Source organism: Oncorhynchus masou, chromosome 5, assembly GCF_036934945.1.
Source record: "Oncorhynchus masou masou isolate Uvic2021 chromosome 5, UVic_Omas_1.1, whole genome shotgun sequence".
In the NCBI taxonomy this organism is placed as follows: Eukaryota; Metazoa; Chordata; class Actinopteri; order Salmoniformes; family Salmonidae; genus Oncorhynchus; species Oncorhynchus masou.
Window position 1 is genome coordinate 10,735,173 of NC_088216.1, and position 5,504 is coordinate 10,740,676.

The window sequence follows — 5,504 nt, forward strand, 5'->3', positions numbered from 1 at the left end:
CACACCGGGCGGACACCTGGTAAATGTGGTCTCTTATGGTCAATCTTCCAATGATATGCCTACAAATACGTCACAATGCTGCAGACACCTTGGGGAAACGATAGATCGGGCAGGCTCATTCCTTGCGCATTCACAGCCATATAAGGAGACAATGAAAAACAGAGCCTCAAATCCTGCTCATTTCCTGTTTGAAGTTTCATCTTGGTTTCGCTTGTAGCATCAGTTCTGGGGCACTCACAGATAATATCTTTGCAGTTTTGGAAACGTCAGAGTGTTTTCTTTCCAAAGCTGTCAATTATATGCATAGTCGAGCATCTTTTTGTGACAAAATATCGCGCTTAAAACGGGCACGTTTTTTTATCCAATAATGAAATAGCGCCCCTATAGATTCAAGAGGTTAACGATCTGGAGAGCAAACGCCTTTGACACTCTCACTGAACAGAAAGTGACCCTGGTTATAGGTTAAAGTGATTGCACTAAAGAATATTTCATTGTGTGGACAATAATATATCTTTAAGAGAGTCAAAACATATACCAATACTAGTTTCCAAGTGACTACTAGCTGACGAGCATAATAACCAATAGAATAAGGTATAAGGCAAAAGTCAGCACCGTGACACTGGTAATGAGGAAACCACTAGTTATGGATGTAGTATATCTGGTAATGAGGAAACCACTAGTTATGGATGTAGTATATCTGGTAATGAGGAAACCACTAGTTATGGATGTAGTATATCTGGTAATGAGGAAACCACTAGTTATGGATGTAGTATATCTAGTAATGAGGAAACCACTAGTTATGGATGTAGTATATCTGGTAATGAGGAAACCACTAGTTATGGATATAGTATATCTGGTAATGAGGAAACCACTAGTTATGGATGTAGTATATCTGGTAATGAGGAAACCACTAGTTATGGATGTAGTATATCTGGTAATGAGGAAACCACTAGTTATGGATGTAGTATATCAAACAGGAGCAAAAATTTTAGTTTTTCACAATGCATTCTGAATGTGAAAAAACTCAGGGAAGTAACCTCCATTTCCAGGTTGCTTATGAGAGCATTTCACACTACTTTGGATGTTAATTGTAAGGATCGATTGAATGTCCTGCTTAAAATCATGTTTGTGTCATCATCACAAATCAAAAAACACTTCAACCAGTAAAATGCTTTTTGGCTTTTCCATCAACCTGACAATGAGGGTTTGTACACTGTTTGCCAAATTGGCCCACAACTTCACCTAACAACAAATATACCTGTAATGAACGAAGAAGCACTTTGGTTGTTGTTGCATGACATACTGTGGGGCAAAAAAGTATTTAGTCAGCCACCAATTGTGCAAGTTCTCCCACTTAAAAAGATGAGAGGCCTGTAATTTTCATCATAGGTACACTTCAACCTCTCATCTTTTTAAGTGGGAGAACTTGCACAATTGGTGGCTGACTAAATACTTTCTCCCCCACACTGTATATCCTAGAAACCTGGTTAAACTATCATTATGACATCATGGATGAATTCTAGAATATACTATATAGCCTAGAAACCTGGTTAAACTATCATTATGACGACATGGATGAATTCTAGAATATACTATATAGCCTAGAAACCTGGTTAAATTATCATTATGATCTCATGGATGGCGAGTCATTGTATTCATAGTGTATTGAATTCAGGGGGTAGCCCTGAGCTGAACTCAAACCTGGGCCCAGGGACAGTAAAATCAACACCTTATAACTGTTGGATGTCTGAACTTCTTGATGAGGTCGCTAGTTGTTGGGTTAAGGCTTCTACAATATCGTTCTCTATGAATTTGAGAGTGGTTACACTTCTCCTTCCCCCATCCCTCAGCTGTTAACCAAGTCTCTGGGCAGCCATTTTGTTGCTTTTGAAAAACCCCACACAACCCAGCAATCTGCAGTTCAAACAATAACAAATCTGTCATTCCACCACTATTTTGGTAATAAAATGATTATGGGTTTGGAAAAATGTAACTACAGACTGATCTATGGATGCAAGGACTGACCATCCATGATATCAACATTATAGTTTTAACCATGTTGAGGCAGCAGGGTAGCCTAGTGGTTAGAGCGTTGGACTAGTAACCGGAAGGTTGCAACTTCACATGCCCGAGCTGACATGGTACAAATCTGTCGTTCTGCCCCTGAACAGGCAATTAACCCACCGTTCCTAGTCCGTTATTGAAAATAAGAATTTGTTCTTAACTGCTATACAGTGTCGATTTTCATTGTTTCTAAACATTATAGTAAAAAAACTTATTTGGAGTTCTGATGGGGTACAACAGTTGAACTAAGCTCATGAGGCATGTGTTATATTCTTCAAGAATCAATGGCTGTAAATAAATAATTTAAAGGTCACAATATGGATGTAGCATTGGAGATTTCCGCCAAACAACAGTTCAACTGCAGAGTTTGGGCCTCTGTTGTAAAGACAGTACTTCCCAGTATTAATCAGGGAATGGTTTCTCAAAACCATCTTATGGCTAAATGCTTCGTTCGATCCATTGGATGCCTTAAGATGCGTTTGGGAAAACGGGCCCAGATATCCAGGTTCCTCCTCTTCTCCCTCCTCCTCCTTTTTCGATGTAACAGTCATCTCCTCCCTCTCCTCTTTCACGCCATAAACTACATCCTCTCCTTTCACTGTAACATCCTCCTCCTCTTTCACCCTGAACGCGTCATCCTCTTCTTTCACAGCAAAGGCCCCACTCTCTACTTCTTGTTTTACTGTGATATCCTTCTCTTCATTAGAAGGAGAGTAGCTTAGTGACCGCATGGTCGGGGATGTTAGCTAGGCTAATGCTAACTTAACCACCCCGCTAGCTGAATAATAACAACAACACCGTAAATATGAAATTAAATCGGATAACTAACTAGACGACAGAAATGGGTTTAAAACACAGTGGCTCATATACACGAAAGCGTCTAAAGAGCTTTATTGGTTCGGCTAGTTTGTCTAGCAAGCTACCGAGGTGGCTGACTCACTGTTGCTGCTGATGAAAGAAGCGTTCCGTCCACTAGATTATACGTCACACCAACAGCATAACCATAAATTCCCAGACCACCATCTGCTGACTGGAGTGGGTAACGCAGTTGAGTAAAATGTTTATTGAATTTTCAGACAAAAAGTTAAAGGGTAGGAATCAGAGACGACGCTTGTGCTAAAATATTAATTATCCCCCCCTAAATAAATCAATATCAGTCAATATATTTTTTCTGTTTTTTTTTTTTTTTCGTCAACCGTTCCATCGCATCTTAAACGTCCTATCGGTTCAGCACACGGAATGAATTTGAATGACGCTGTGTCTGCATGTATGTATTACAATTCTACACTTCAACAGTGTTTACCAATCTTGGTCCTGGGACATTAATGGTTACACATTGTAATTAAGACTACAAACAGGATTTAACTAGTTAATTCATATATACAGAAATATATATTTTTTTTTTTAAACACTACACTACACTTCCTATGCATCATGTAAATACTCTAACACTGGTTCATCTCAACATCTAATGCCCTTCATCTGCATTGATCTGATAAACACAGGATAGGTGGAGTATTTCATCACATTACACTTAATTTCAACTGTGGGAGCAAATATAACACATAGACAAATGCATAAGATGTACAGAATAGCTGAACATTAAAACCAGACTACATGAAGAGAAGGACACATAGGTGACAGAATAGCTGGACATACCAAGGCCAGAGGGATATACAAAGGAGGGGGTCAGTCAAATGACTAACTGATGACCAATAGACATAGTTCACATATTTGTAGGACGTAGAGACGCTAGAAACTGAGGAGACACATCGTCTGCTGATCCTAGATAACACAAACAAAAGAATGGTTTTAGCTAAGTGCTGCGCCAAAACATAGGGTTGTCAAATAGAGGAATGTATAGTATTTTTAGTATAGGTATATGATCAACCTCCTCCTTCACACCTGACTGCTGATGATCAACCTCCTCCTTCACATCTGACTCCTGATGATCAACCTTCTCCTTCACATCTGACTCCAGTGATCAATCCAGAGAGTCTTCTTTCTTGGGGTTAAAGTGAGTGGACGGAGAGAAATAAAATGGTGCTGATACGGGAGACGGGGTGTGTTCTCGTGGGTCTTGGCAGGTGTGATGGAGTTAATGGAGATGGGGGTGTGTTCTCGTGGGTCTGGGCAGGTGTGATGTAGTTCATGTTTGTATGTGTATGTTTTGTATTGTTTATAAAATCTCAAATAAAATATTAAAACATTTCCAATGCATCGTAACCCCTCACAGTTCTATGTTTGGAGTTATTACATTAAACCAATCAGAATTCAGAAGAATGCCAAAGTCAGGTGTGAAGTAATATGCAGGACCAGCCTAGTCCCTATAATGTAAAATACAACATAAATAATTTAAAATGTATAACTTTAAATTAAACCAATAAACCAATAATTTGCGCTCATGACTTGAGTTATTAAAATAAACCACAGTTTTGAAAATACATAATGCCATCTAACCAAATATCAAATAATATTAGCTAATATAATAAAATTAGCTATATGCAGTTATCTTAGCCAAACAGCTAACGTTAGCTATTTAGTCAACTAGCTATTAGCCTAACCAGTGTCGCCAACCAGTACGGTTATGGTCAGCGAGACCAACTACTAAAAGCTTCCTGAAGCATTGGCTCTTTCCAGACAATTGTATCAACAACAAAAAAAGCCAACCAGCACCGAGACCATTTTGAACCAAACTAACAAAACCTGAACGTGTTTGCAGATCAAAAGATCAGAGACATAGAGAATGATGGGAGAAAATTAATCTTCAAAAGTCATTGATCAATGCTGATAAAGGGACACACTGCTTAAATAATAATGAGTCGTTATTTATGATGTAAGGTGATTTGAAGATCAGTCAGTTGGCAGTCGCCTACAGAGTCAAACAAGCAAACAAACAATGTAGTGCCAATCAGGTGGTTGTTCGATGAAACGACGTCATTGATGACATGCTGCTGATAAAGTGATACAGGCATCAGCACACTGCTTTGAAGTTTACTGCTTTCAAGGCATGCCTCGTACCTCCGCTATCAAACATAACATCCCCATTGAAATGTTGACAAAACAAAAAGGAGCAAGCAGGTTTATTTCCTCTGTCGTTTTGATCCCACGGCAAGAAAGCCCCAGAGCCTACCGTGCGAACGCGTTCCCAGTAGATAACACAACCACACAGTTCATATGAGGTGAAGCTTGAGCTCGATATCAACCTATCGAGCGAGTGTGACCTTCCTGGTCTCTCAAGTCAGTGAGTCAACACAGGAAGGTGCAATGGATGGATAGTTAATTTATTTCCAAAGCTGTAATGATGGGACACACACAGTATGGATGAATGATCAGTAGTGACGGGATATAAATAGCACTCCCACAGCAATTCTACATTAATCTGCCCTGTAATATACTAACAAAAAAACAGTTGAAATGTCTATCAAAGTTATTGTGAT